Source organism: Sus scrofa, chromosome 4 (assembly GCF_054392235.1).
Source record: "Sus scrofa isolate SSC_HxYL_T2T_F1_AM1 chromosome 4, Sscrofa_HxYL_maternal_Yorkshire_Landrace_v2.0, whole genome shotgun sequence".
NCBI classification, from domain to species: domain Eukaryota; kingdom Metazoa; phylum Chordata; class Mammalia; order Artiodactyla; family Suidae; genus Sus; species Sus scrofa.
The window spans coordinates 16,905,091-16,920,662 of NC_139386.1; positions in this window are offsets into that span (position 1 = coordinate 16,905,091).

Genomic DNA, 15,572 nt, shown 5'->3' on the forward strand with positions numbered 1-15,572 from the left:
TATATAAATTAAAAGATAGATATTCCCTGACTGTTTCGGTCTATATTTATTTTTATCACAGATCATTTCTTTATGGTGTCACTTACTAGGAGAACAAAAAGTGGTAAAAAATATAAAACAGAAATTAAAAATTAACCTGCCCACTGCCAGTGTCAAGTGCGTGGCAATACCATGTATATGTATACTTCAAGGCATATTATAATAATTGAAATAATTGAATTTCAAATCTGGTTCTGCGCTTCTGCAGCTAAGATAAAGAGAGAACCAAGATTATTTACAAAATGTTTATTGTCTTCTCCTAGTGACCTCTCCCTTCTTCAAATGCTGGTCTGTACTGGCAAAATCAAGCGAATGCCAAAAAAACACTTAATCTCAGCTTGTTTCTTGGATGTTGGCCACATACTGTCAACCAGATTGGAAGTTTTTTAAGGGTAAGGACGTGCCTTACACTTTTGAATCACCAGGGTGAGTGATTTGCCAATTCAAGTTGGAGGATTAGTACCAAAAGGGTCAAATCTAGCAGTCTTCCAGATGTTGAGAATTAGGGCCTGACCTGAAACGGTAATTTAAATAGAAGATGAGTGAGGCTGGGGAGAGTGAGGAGGAGGAGGGAAGAACAGTATGCTGGACCTGAACCCCAGGTGTGTGACCCCGAAACATGTATTTGTAACCACTTCCTGAGCTGCTTGGTGTCTAAGTAGCTTGACTCATGTCATTCAGTTAGGATGGAGAAAATTCCAGACTTCAGCTTTAGGTCGTGGTATTGTTACCTTAATTGTAGAGCTGGTCTTTGCTTTAGGACTTGGTGCCAAACGTGTAAAATAAATCAAACCATCATCCATAGTCCCTGCCTGTGAGGTTGATCTGACCACCTCAGTGTTTACTTTATTTCTGAGGTCAAGGCATTTGCTAAGTACAGACTTTTCCTTCACGGTGCCTTTCTTTCCTCTCTGAAACTGCCCGTGCGAGTTCAATGAGCTTTTCTCCCCTGCACTTTTGGTTTAATAGGCTTCTGGCATTTGGGTGTGCCTGAAACATTGAAATTTTCTTCCTTTTACCTCAAAAACAAGTATATAAAATATAAAATGAAATAAAGGCAGAGAATTAATATATGTTTTTGAGATGCAGTGACTAATTAGTGTGACCACAAACCTGCAGGGGGCTTTGTGTTGCTAATCTTTAATAGGTATGCTTGCTGCCAGAGGACAACATCTTTCTCAGAAAAAAAAATAGAGTAAAAAAAGCCCCAGAACATCAGGAAAATAGACATAAGCAATGCACCTGTCACCCTGTAGAGAAATCTCAGACTTTTACTGTCCAAGATAAAAACAACTGGCCATGTGTAGCTTTTGAAATTTAAATGATGAAAATAACATAAAATAAAAAATTCAGTTCCTTAGTCCCCCTAGCCACGTTTCCAGTTCTCATTAATACATATGGCCTATTGGACAGCATGGATATAGGACATACTCTGTCACTTGGAAAGTTAGGTTGGGAAGCTCAGACTGGGTTGATGTAGGTAAGGAATGCTCGGGAGGATGAGGCAGAACTAGCTTGATTCTAGCTCTGCTCCTTTTTAGCAGGGCGGCCATGGAAAATGACTTAATCTCACTCTCAGTGTATTTTTATATAAAAGGAAGATAATGTTGCTTTGTGCCTAGGATTTCAGTGAGCCATCTACATGCTGCACTGAGCATGGTGTTCCTTCTTCTGAGAAGCCTCCCCCAACTGTCCCATCCAATGTGGCCACCACCTCTGTGATTCATGTTTGAACCACTGTAGGACAGCAGAAGGTGCCACCTCAAGGCAGTTCACGTTGCTATATTGATTATTTTGACTTGTAGATGTTCCTGCAGAAAAGTTCTTTTTCTTGTCATAAAAGGAATTCAGAAACGAGATAAAAATTGAGAAGGTGAAGTGAGGATTTAAGCGAGAAATACGCCCGCAGAGGGGAGGTGAGCTATTGCCCTGTCTTTCTATGGTATACCAGTTATGAGGGTTAGGAGTGGGTGGGATATTCATTGGGTTTGTGGCTTGTATTCCCTGATTTTCATTCCAGCTCCACCCTTCCCGAAGGAAGGAGGGCTTTTTGTCATTTAGCCTTGGTGGGAAGTGTCATGGCCTTGGTTCAAAATGGGAATTTTTTTCCTTCCTTTTTTTTTTAATGGCCACACCTGCTGTATACGAAAGTTCCCAGGCTAGGGGTCGAATCAGAGCTGCCACAGTAATGCAGAATCCAAGCAATGTCTGTGTCCTACACCACAGCTGGTGGTACCACCAGATGCTTAACACACTGAGCAAGGCTAGGCATCTAACCCCTATCCTCATGGATATTAGCCAGTTCATAACCTGCTGAGCCACAATGGGAACTCCCCATAATGGGAACTTTTCTGCAAGGCTAATTTTATTGTAAAGAGCAATGGTTTACATTAGGACTCTGCAGGACTTTGTGCCTTTCCCCACCTTTCTTTGCCTCCAGGACACTTATCACCCCCAAATGCATGGTGTCTTCTCACTCTGGTTGTTCCTGCTTTTCTTTGTCTGCCCATGGTCCCCTGCTGTTTATAAGATGTGTGGTTTCCTGCCACCTGGCCTGTGGCCCTCCCTTTTCTCTGTTCATACCTCACTATCTGCCACCTGTAACAGCACTTGGAAAAGAGCAAAATCAGGAAGAGGCTTTCTCTGAGCTATTCGTATTTGCTAAATATGGATTCTCCCCAAAGAAGTCAGTTGTCATAAACCCCCTCTTCAGGAGGTTCATCAACAAGCAGAGATTAACTCACCCCGGGAGAGAGGGCTAGAAGTTGATGCTACACCCAGGCAAACTTTATCACAAACCATTGCAAGTCCCATCTATTCTTCTAAGTTCCCATTCCTCTTTCCTAAAAGTCATTTCCTCTTCCTTAAGAGGCTTATGTCTTCCCTATTAAGATGGCACTAAAGTCTGAATTCTAAGCCACCTGGAGGAGTTACTCATGTTCCCTGGAGGTTTCCCAGGCAAACATGAGGAATATGTGTCTTTTATTTCAGGGGGTCTCCATTAAGAACTCAGAGGTTGGAGGGAAAATGGTTTTTCCTCCACTACAAAACTCTATCATTTTGTTCACAGCCTTTATCGTTACCTGAAATGACCGTGTCCTCTCTGTCCTCATCTATCTGGTCATCTCCATCTTTTTCGTCTCTTCTCCCATTCCCCTATATACAAATACTCTGTATGGTTTTTATCAAACATCAACCACTTCTCCAATTCTCTGGCCCCAACTGAGTGTCCAACAATTTAATTCAATTCTGACACAAACCACCTGGAGTTAGAGAAGAATTTAGGGCTCAGAACCATGAAACTGCTCCCATTTCAGATATCAGCTGCAAATGGAGTGCCCAGGCTACCCTACTACAAATTTTTGAGTTCCCATGACCCCCTCCTCAGGTTAGATAATTCACTGGAATGAGTCCTAGAACTCAGGAAACTGCTTTACTTACTATTACTTATTAAAGGATATGACTGAGGAACAGCCAAATGGAAGACATGCATAAGACATGCCAGCATCTCCTTATATTCACCAAAACAGAAGCTCCCTGGGCCTTATAGTTTCAGAGTTTTTATTGAGGCTTAATTGCATAGGCATGATTGATTGCACTATTAGCCTTTCATGATTGAACTCAATCTCCAGCCCCTTTCTCCTCCCCAGAGACTGGGGGATTGGTGGTGAAGGTTCTAACCCTCTAGTCATGTGACTGGTTTTTCAAATGACCAGCTCCTTCCTTGGAGTTATCTAGGCTCCCCTCCCTGAGTCGCCTGCCTCCTTAGCACAAACTCAGGTATGGCCAAAAGAAGCTCATTATGAATAAGAAAATGCACTCCTGTCACTTTGGAAATTCCAAGGGTTTTAGGAACTCTGTGCCAGGCACCAGGGACAAAAGCCAAGCACATATTTTTTATTATAATACATACACACCTACAAACTCAAGGATGTAAGTGTCATTAGAGGGGAAACCTTCTCTGTCCATGCTATGTATACAGTCCCTAGGATAGTACCTGGTACATAGTAGGTGATCAATACATATTTTCTGAATTAATGGATAGCCAGCCCTCAACTATTTGATTAAAGGGCAATGTAATATAGTCATTAGTTATTGTGATGCTGATGAAAATAATATTAATTGTAGCAATAGCAGTTACTGTTTATTGAGGACTTTCTATGAGCCAGGCACTTACTAAATACGTTATCATGTTTAATCCTCACAACAATCTGTGAAGCAAGTCATACTTGAAATTGAGCCTCAGAGAAGTCTAAAAACTTATATAAGTAGTAGAGCCATGATTCAATTTGGTGTCTAGGCTTTTCATTATTTTAGCTTGTTGATACCTATTGGAAGAGAACATTTTTCTCTAGTCAGGGAATTTTTTTTTTCTTAAGTGGAGTAGAACTTACAGCAGAGTTCAGAAAACATTCTTGAGTTCTGTTCTCTCTAACCTCCTCTTAATTGTTAGAACTGCTGGTTTAACTTGCAATTAAGCTTGTGGGATTTAAAGCTAGGCTTTTGTTTACATGTTTTTTTTTTTTTTTTTTTTTAAACCCAAACTGGTCAGCAGATCAGTACATAATCAGCATATAAATTATTTATGTGCCTCCCCAAACTGTCTCTAGTTCTTTGCTCTGAAAATCTTCCATATCTCTTTGTAAAGTGAAGCTGAAGAATCATGTAAACTGCAAATGATGAACCCTCGTGAGAAAGGGTGATGAGGATGTCAGCCTGCCTGTGATGCAGGCAGTGTCCCAGGAAATGCTAAAGAACCAGACCAGAGTGTGGGAGACATCCAGCCCTTCTGATGCTGATTGACTGGGCTGAGGTCTTTTAAACTTCTCTTGAGAGCCACCCCCGGTCCCTACAAAGAACCCTGAACAAAATTGAAGACAGTATTTTGTGGCATCAGAATTGGGTCAGAATACTCTTGGAGCAGCACAGAATAAGGGGTTGAGACTCAGGAGTTAGCAAGTTGGCAAAGGCTGCTTCTAATTTCCTGTTAGTTGTGGCTCTGGACTACAGCTGGGGCTAGAGCAGGTCTGCTGACTTCTGGGAGACAGGTTTTAGCAACGGCAGCTAGTTCCTTCTGAACCCCACCTCTCACCCCAGGCTGTGTAATCTCTGCTTGGAGAAGCATTGAGGTCTAGTGGAAAGGACTTTCATAACACATTTCCTTGAATGGGTGGATTAGGGAGCTAGAGAGGAGATAGACATCTATAGTGATGGGGAAAATCTTTTCATTATGGAGTTAAGGCTATTCAAACCAATGCCTTCTGTTCAAAAGCAAAGATAAAAATTACTTTTTTTCCAAAGAAAATTTTTATGGTTTCATTTTGTTCTTATAAATAATATAATAAAACGTTTTAGGGATTTATACGTGCCAAGTTCCATTCAAAATGCTTTAAATAAATTAAATCTTAACATCCCTATGAAGTAGTATTATTCCCATTTCACAGATGGAAGAGCAAGTATAGACAGATTAAACTTCCTGTGACTTTGATTAATTAGTCATCTTTAAATGTAACAATTGCATTATTTCTTTTTTAAATTTAATTTTATTGAAGTATAGTTGATTTACAATGTTGTATTTCTTTCAGGTGAACAGCAAAGTGAATCAGTCATACATATAAATATATCCATTCTTTTTTCCCATATAGGTTATTACAAACTACTGAGTAGATTTTCCTGTGCTATATAGTAGGTTCTTGTTAATCATTTATTTTATACTGTACTGTGTAACATTATTCCCACCCTCCCAATTCTTCCCTCCCCATAATGGTTTCACCTATGGCAACCTCAAGATTGGTTTTGAAATCTGTGGGTTTGTTTCTTTAAAATAAGTTCCTTTGTATTGTTTTTTATTAGATTCACATATAAGTAATACCATCTGATGTTTGTCTTTGTCTGACTTGCACTTAGTATGAGAATCTCTAGGTCCATTGCTGAAAATGGCATTATTACATTCTTTTTATGGCTGAATAATATTCCATTGTACCACCTCTTCTTTATTCATTCCTCTGTTGATAGGCATTTTGGTTGCCTCCATGTCTTGGCTATTGTAAATGGTGCTAGAATGAATATTGGGGTGCATGCATCCTTTTGAATTAGAATTTTCTCCAGATATATATATGCCCAGGAGGAGTTGGATTGCTGGATCATACAGTAATTCTAAATTTAGTTTTTTAAGGAACTTTCATACTGTCTTACATGTTGGTTGTACTAATTGACATCCCCACCAACAGTGTAGAAAGGTTCCCTTTTCTCCACAACCTCTGTTTGTAGACGTTTTACCATTTGTAGACTTTTTGATGATGGTCATTCTGACTGGTGTGAGATGATACCTCATTGCAGTTTTGACTTGCATTAGTCACCAAGGCAGACAAAAGTCTCTCTTTTTCCTCTCTCTTTATTATGCCTTGACCCCCAAATCAATATGATTGCTTTATTCATAGAGGTGATTCATTTGGGGCGGGGCTATTTTTCATTTTGTGGGATGGTCTACTGAAGGGTATAAGAATATGCCACCATATAGATTATTTTGAGCCAAAGGCTATTGAGAACAGACACAGGAAAAAATTTTTTTTCCTTCTAAATGCCTAAATATAGAATATAAATGTCCCCTTTGTCAAGAAAATTTACATTCATAAAGAAAATTTCCATTTGTAAGTTATCTCCATATCGGGAGGGGACCTACTCCCTGAACCACCCCATCACTCGAGAGACTCTTCCCTGCATAGCAAGACAACCCTGATTTACTATACATTTCCTCCCCTCATCTTCCTATAACCTGCCTCCTACTCCCAGAAGTCCCAAACCCCGTTTCCTTTCTTTAGCCTAAGATGTAAAAAGTCTCAATCATCTGGGCCTCTTTGAGCCCCACTTTTCTCTGTGAACTCTTGTGTGTACATAGGTAATTAAACTGCTTTTTTTCTCTTGTTAATCTGTCTTTAGAGTTTTTGGCTCCCACCCCTGCATGCCAATAGTACCTTTCTCCTGGTTATTAATGACAACTAGCCTCCCTCCTACAGATCTAAAAGCCCCCCAGCGATGTGGTTCCACCTCTGGTTGAGAACCCCTGAGGCATTTTCTGTGCAGTTATTTTCTGGACACGTTGTAGTTATTTTTAAGTATTGTAAGCTGTTAGCAACAGGGTAGGACTTCTTGCAGTGCCCTCTCTGGGCAGGCGTAGATAATACTCATCATTGTGTCACATCTGAAAAGTCCTTTCTCCTTGAATTGCGGAGCCTCTGTTGTCAGCCTCAGCAACAGGGACTGGGTGTCCTGAAGAATGGAAAAAGTGTTTACGACTTGGGTTGATTTACTATTCTTCAAAGATAAACTGAAGTATATTAACATTTTTGAGTTTATTTGAGCAATGATCAATTAGAATTGGCCAGTGCCAAATGGGAAGTGATAAGGAGCACTTCCCTGATAGGAACTACAGGAAAGACCTGTAGAAAAAAGATGGAAACAAAGCATGAAACTTATTTGATTGGTTATATCTTAAGCATTTGCATTATTTAGGAAAAGCCTAGTTGGCTGTTTGCAATTGGTTGTCCTTAGATTTTGATTTCTTAATCTTGAGACATTTATAGGCCTGGATTTTGGTTTGTTTTTGAGGGCTTCTAAGGTATTAGAACCATCTCAGCCTAATGGTCTCCTTGTTTAATTAAACACCACCATTTTATAAAAGGTACTTAGGGCTCACAAATACGTCTTAACTTTTTTTTTAAATTAGAAGAAAAAAATGGGCTTAATCCAACTGGGGCTGTATTTATCTATATAACATTGCAGTCAGAAAATATAATTAATTTTTTTATGAAGGAATGAATCATGAACACAAACCTTGGCCTGTGAGCCACTGGACTGGTGGCCACATAATCATTAAGGTCATGGCACCATGAATATAATGGAAATAATCAGTTTGTTTGGATTGTGCCAAGACAGGCCAAATTCAGTGAGCTGGTTCAGAATTCAAGGCATGATGAGAGTATTTTTTTAAAATAGTTTTTCAAAGTACCATGCTATTTAAAGAAATGGGGGGGGGGAAATGGGGTGGATGGGAGTTAGGGGTTGGTAGATACAAACTATTAGATTTAGAGTGGATAAGCAAAGTGGTCCTATTGCACAGCACAAGGAACTCTGTCCAGTATGTTAGGGTAGAACATGATGGAAGATAATATGAGAAAAAAGTGTATGTATATGTATGACTAGGTCACTATGCTGTACGCAGAAATTTACACGACACTGTAAATGAACTGTACTCTAATAAACACGAGTTATATGCACTGGGAAAAAAGCATCTTTATAATCCTGTTTGGAGGCCCTTAATTTAAGTCTATCCTCACAAGGAACACATCCCGTTAAAACGATGTGCAAAAGCCAGATTATATCTGAGACCATTTCTCATGCCAGGCTCTCATCACTCTTCTTACTCCCTTTCTTCTCCCATCATTTATACTCAGAACTACTACATCCCCTCCTTCGTTTCCAATTTTGATTCCATACCCAATTTCAATGTCAACTTCTGGCCTTTAATAGAATTTTCATTCTTTCTGATTATATTTAATAACTGGACTTTGGAGACCATGTTTGATTTCTGGCTTAGCTCATTTCTCTGCTCTTAGAACCATCATGTCATAAAGGAGTGCTTAGGGAGTTCCTGTCATGGCTCAGTTTACCTGACCAGTATCCATGAGGACTTGGTTCAATCCCTGGTTTTGCTCAATGGGTTAAGGATCCAGCATTGCCGTGAGCTCCACTTCGACCCCTAGCCTGGGAACTTCCATATGATGTGGGTGGCCCTACAAAGACAAAAAAAAAAAAAAAAAAAAAAAAAAAAAAAAAAAAAAAAAAAGAGTGCTTACCACTCTAAGGCCCTGGTTTGTACCATCTTGACTTTTTTTTTTGACCACCCTGCTGCATATGGATTTCCCAGTCCAGGGATCAGATCTGAGCCATAGTTGTGATCTACACACAGCTGTGGCAACATCTGATCCTTTAACCCACTCTGCCTGCTGAGGATCAAACCTGCATCCTGGTGTTGCAGAAATGCTACCAATTTGGTTGTGCCACAGAGAGAAATCCTGATCTTGGCTTTTTAATTAGGGTCTCCTCTGTTTGGACTATAGATCCCCTAAAAAAGCCCCCTGGATGCTCTAAGCCTTTATCTAAAGAGAGCCAGTATGGAATTTTGGTGCTCTTGGGTGCAGCCTGATGAATTAATTGCCTTTATCAAGGAAGGGAGAACCTGGTGGCTCACATCAGCATCCAGCTAGGATTTTTTTTTTTTTTTTGACAAGCACTTTGACCAGAGTTTAAAAATTGTAGAAAAAAATTATTTCATGATGATACATTTGCACATTGGTTTCCTGAAAATAGATTGTTTTGATTTTATCATCCATCTAGAAAACGTGTGTTTACATTGACATTTATGGTTACAGCCTTGAGACACAGCCAAACCACAAGTCTAGGTTTGGAGTAATGAGCATGGGGCTGCAGAGATGGGTCATCCTAATGGGACAGTAAATCAAGCACCGACATGGCAGCTGGTTGACTTGCGCTAAGTGAATGAGAAAAGTAACAAGTTGTACGCTGTTTTTCTTAAGGTTGATATGAACCCCCTTCTTTCACCTTAAATTTGATTCTTTTGGCTACCAGCCCAGCCTAAACTGTTGTTAGGGACTCTCTGAGCCAGTGAGTCTTAGCTCTGCACTCCATTCATCCTCTTCAGGACATAGTTATGTTTAAACTCACAGGATTATAGAATCATAAACATAACCTGAAGAATAACTGGGGATTGTTCATAAGCATGTAAACAGGATGCTTGTCTAGGTTTCATAGATTCTTTTGGGGAGACCATAGATTATCTTTTAAAAAAACTATGTAAAACTAATATATGTGTATACTTTTGTCCTGGAGAGAAAGCACTTTAACTTTTATCAGACTCTCAGAGTATCGCCTGGTGTTGCAAATCTTTGGAACAATGAGGATAAGATACAGAAACAGGTAGTAGGAGCTAAGGGATTGAAACCATAAGCTGGAGTCCCATGACGTCTCTGCTAGGCACCACAGTTTACGAATTTCTACATTACAGGGGCTTTCTTACTTATTTTTGTCACCTACCTTCTACCATAATGGTTAGCCCTAGAATGTTGTCATTGTAGGTTACACTAGTAAATTAAAAAACATCTTTGCAGAAGGAAAAAAAAGTATACTCTGTGTATATTTAGTGTAATGTCACTTCAGTTTTAAAAATACTGAAATGTGAAAAAAATGTTGGTCTCAAAATTGAGACTATATGATACCATAAGCGTAATTATTCCTCGTTGAATAATTCATGGTAATCAGCATGAATAGTCATAATCATTACCACCATTTGTTAAACATTTATTACGTGCCAGGCACTTTAAAAGCTCTTTAAAAGCATTATCTCGATATTTGGGATTTCAACACCATGAAGCAAGTATTAAAATCTCAGTTTGACAAATGAGGACACTGAGGCTTAGGAGAATAAAGCACTATTGAAAGATCTTAGTAAGAGGCAGAGAAGAGTTTGAGCTTAGATGTTTTTGAATATAAGTCTCATTCTCTAAAGCTTGGGAGGTGAAGCCATGTTATAACAAATGTGGAAACAGATCTTCATTTTCCTGTCTGCCCCCAATCAAAAATAGAATTAAAAATTTTATTATAGTGGATTTACAATGTTCTGCCAATTTCTGCTATTCAGCAAAGTGACCTAATCATCTTCTATCATGTTCTATCATAAGTGATTGGATATGGTTTCCTGTGCTATACAGCAGGAAAAAATGATATTAGTCTTGGCGATGGCTTGATTTCTTTCATACATTCCCCACTGCCCTTATCCCCCACAGGGACAATAAGTGGTAATCAAATAAAAATGTAACAGGGTGGTGGTTACCTTATAAAAAGATCAGAGAAAACCTCTACAAATAGTATGAAGGAGTTCCCATTGTGGCGTAGTGGTAATGAATCTGACTAGTATCTATGAGGGTTTGATCCCCGGCCTCACTCAGTGGGTTAAGGATCTGGCATTGCCATGAGCTGTGGTGTAGTTTGCAGATGCAACTGGTATCCCTTGTTGCTATGGCTGTGGTGTAGGCTGGCGCTATGGCTCTGATTCAACCCCTAGCCTGGGAACTTCCATGTGCCACCCCAGTGGCCCTAAAAAAAAAAAAAATGAATTAATGAAAAAACACATGTACCCATACATTCATTGCAGCACTATTCACAATAGCTAAGACGTGGAAACCATCTAAATGTCCATAGACAGATGAATGGATTAAGAAGATGTGGTACATATATATTGGAATACTACTCAGCCATAAAAACAACAGAATAATGCCATTTGCAGCAACAAGGATGTAGCTAGAGATTCTCATACTAAGTGAAGAAGTAAGTCAGAAAGAGGAAGACAAACGCCATAAGATATCACTTATATGTAGAATCTAAAATATGGCACAAATGAACATATCCCCAGAAGAGAAACAGACTCATAGACACAGAGAACAGACATGTGGCTGCCAAGGGGAGGAAGGAGGGAGTGGGATGGACTGGGAGTTTGGGGGTGGTAGAAGCAAGCTATTACATTTAGAATGGATAAGCAATGAGGTCCCATTGTACAGCAGAGGGAAATATATCCAGTCTCTTGGGATAGAACATGATGGGGGAGGATATGAGAAAAAGAGTATGTATACATATATATATGTCTGAGTCACTTTGCTGTATAGCAGAAATTGGCACAATATTGTACATCAATTATACTTTAATAAACACATAAAAATGTGAATTAACTTTTATCAGAAATTTTATGTGTGTGTGAGTATGTGTGTGTAAAATCATTCATTTACTTCACAATATACAAATAGGCATATTGGCAGTAGAAAGAGATTGTCCTTCTAAATATCTTGGATCTAGGGAAGGAAAAGCCTAACATACAATGATTACATATATATATATATATATATATATATATATATATATATATATATATATATATATATTTTGTTGTTGTTGTTGTTGTTGTTGCTATTTCTTGGGCCGCACCCGCGGCATATGGAGGTTCCCAGGCCAGGGGTTGAATCGGAGCTGTAGCCACCGGCCTATGCCAGAGCCACAGCAACGCGGGATCCGAGCCGCGTCTGCAACCTACACCACAGCTCATGGCAACGCCGGATCGTTAACCCACTGAGCAAGGGCAGGGATCAAACCCGCAACCTCATGGTTCCTAGTCGGATTCGTTAACCACTGCGCCAAGACGGGAACTCCAATATATTTATTTTTTGATAGCTGAAAGCAGAGCGATGGGTTTATAATTTGAGGAAAAAACTGGGACAAGAACTTTTAACACCATAGTCAAAAAATATTCCAGAAGTAGCAGAAGTGTTTAGGATATAATTAGAGAGCGTGGAAGAAATCAGAGAACACTCGCCATCCAAATAGATGGCCTTTCACCACTCAGTGGTTTTTTCTGTAAGAGAGTGGGAGGTAGGTTCATAGGTTCCTAACCATTTGAGGTCATTCCAGTTTTCGTAGATTTCAACCCCGCTCTTGATAAATATAAGCACTTTTAGTGTCAGGACTCTGAAGTCATAAATCTTGCTTTGCCTTTACAGGAATCTCTAAATATCATTTATGATGACAACATAGAGCAGAATTCCATGGTGGATCTGAAGATTCTTCTAGCGTAATTCAGATCCCATTTTCTTGGGTTATTATATTCATTCCGCTCAGACTAACACATTGCTTGAATATAATGTTCGGCATATTTTTGGACCTTTATTATTTCTTCCTGGGGAATTGGCAAGAGGTCTGGTGAACATTAATTTTTAAATCCTGCAAAAAGTTATTTCTTTTAATCGAAACCCCTTTGGAGCGCTCACAAGTTGGAACCATAATTTCTTAGAAACAACATTGGTAGCCTGTCAAAATATTAAAAAAAAAAAAAAAAAAGAGTGATTTTTTTTTTTTTCTTGGTTTGCTTCAGGGGTTGCTTAAAGTGGCTCCTGATATTTTGAACACATAATAGTTTAGAAAACATCTTTGGCTGCTCAGGGTAATTTAAAGAGATTCTTTTTAATAGTACATTGTGTTTTTATTATAAATGTAGGAGAAAGTTTTGTTTATCCTTTAGAATTGGCTCTTTATTATAAAATAATTTCTGTACTGGGTATAGTACTTAATTTTTTTGTATTTATTTTTAAATTGTGTTGATATCTTGTTTATTTTTTGCTTTGATATTGAGAGAGTGTAGTCTGGAAGCAAAAATACTAGAGTTGGAGGAAGAAAACCTGGGATCTTGGCTAAGCTATCTACCATCTAAATCTCCATTTCCTCATCTGTAAAAGAAGAATAAGAATTGTTCCAAAGGCAACAGTTTGCATCTATTAATCCCAAATTCCCAATCCATCCCACTCCCTCCCCTCCCCCTTGGCAACCACAAGTCTGTTCTCCTTGTCCATGGTTTTCTTTTCTGTGGAAAGATTCATTTGTGCCGAGTATTCGATCCCAATTTTATATACTTTCTCAAGATGAAGCAAAAACATGTATATAATTGCTTTGTAAATGAGATAAGATAAAAGTATATGTGTATATGTATTATTGTCATCTGTCAAATGAAAATAATAATTCTTATTCATGGGGGTTGTTATGAGGATTAAATAATTCATACATATAAAAGAATCGCAGTGGAACATAATAGGCATTCAACAAGTATTAGGCAATGTTATTATTATTCTAATAAGTAATGTATTAAGCTTGTAGTCCAGGGTTCAGTCTTGCATGTGATGCAAAGCAAAATAATCCAACTGAACAAATATAGGGCATTGTGAAACCAAAGCCAAACCTGGCTAAGCACTAGAAATGAAAACAAAAACAGTTATAGAAAATTTTAAAAATTCAACAAAGATAAATTTCTAGTGTGATATGTACGGTTTAAATTTCTAGTGTGATATGTATGGTTTATGTTCCCTCAAAATTCATACGTTGAAATCCTAACCCTCAAGGCAATGGTATGAGGAGCTGGGGCTTTTAGGTGCTGATTAGGTCCTGAGGATGGAGTCCTCAACGATGAGGTTAGTGCCCATATAAAAGGGGCCCAAGAGAGATGCCTCACGTCCTCTACCTGAGGACTCAGTGAGAAGGTGCGATCTATGAACCAAAGACATGTCCTTGTCCTTACAAGATGCTGAATTTGCTGGCACCTTGGTCCCCAATTTCTCAGCCTCCAGAACTGTAAGGAATATCTGTTTATTTAGAAGTCACTTAGTCTATGATACTTTGTTATTGCAGCCCAAACAGACTAAGATATAGTGCTTTTGGGGAGTCATTTCAGGACCAAAAAACATGTCTGGGCTTAAAATACCTATTAGGTACCCCCTGCCTTTTTTTGAGGGGAGGATTGCAGTTTCACTGGTTCCAACAAGCAACTCTACTTGGACATCTTGGTGAGACCTTCAAAGCTGTCAGGTTTAATTTCAAAAATGTAGAAAGGTGACTCATGCATGAAAAATGAACATGTATCAAATAATGTACAAAACTAATTAATTAATGATGGAATCAATACAGTGGTAAAGCTGGTTCGAAAGAAAACTGGAGGGTAGTTCCTGTCATGGCTCAGTGGTTAATGAAAGAGACTAGCATCATGAGGACATGGGTTCGATCCCTGGCCTCACTCAGTGGGATGAGGATCTGGTGTTGCTGTGAGCTGTGGTGTAGGTCACAGACAAGACTCAGATCTGGAGTTGCTGTGGTTGTGGTGTAGACCGGCAGCTACAGCTCGGATTTGACTCCTAGCCTGAGAACTTCCATATGCTGTGGATGTGGGCCTAAAAAGACACAGACACACAGACACACAGAAACACACACAGACACACACAGACACACACACACACACACACACACACACGGAAAAAAAAAACCTGGAGGAATGGAGATTTATATAGACAGGCATTCAAAGACACGCTAAAGTAAATTTGCTAATATATATACACTGGTTACTATCCTGCAGGGGAATACAACAATAACTTTGTGCTTTTCTTTTCTATTAGAGAGAAATCTGCAAGTTAACATGGAACTTCACAGAATTTGGGCTCTAATCAAAAAAGTAAATAGCAAAGACAAAGTGTCTTCTTTGTTAATGAAAAAATTCTTTGGTAAGTCTGTCAAACAATGCCTTATATTGAAAGCACATTTTCTTGTCTTATTTCCAAGTTTTGGATAATTTTATTTTATTAATAGAAAGACACTAGGTTTTAAAGAGGGCAAAGACATGATATGATTTTTGTTTTAAGAAAATCTCTAAGAGAGCCTTTGCCTTGGAGTCATAGACTTTAGGAGACCAATAGAGGAAGCAGGAGCACCCTCAAGGAGGCAAGTACTTTAGCCCAAGTGAGAGATTGTGTTAATGTGGACTACAAGAGCAGTGGCTGAGGTTGAAAGACATAGCCATATTTGAAATATATTTGTAAGGTAAAGCCAACAGGATTTGCGAATAGATTGGAAGTAGTGTATGAGAGAAAATGAGG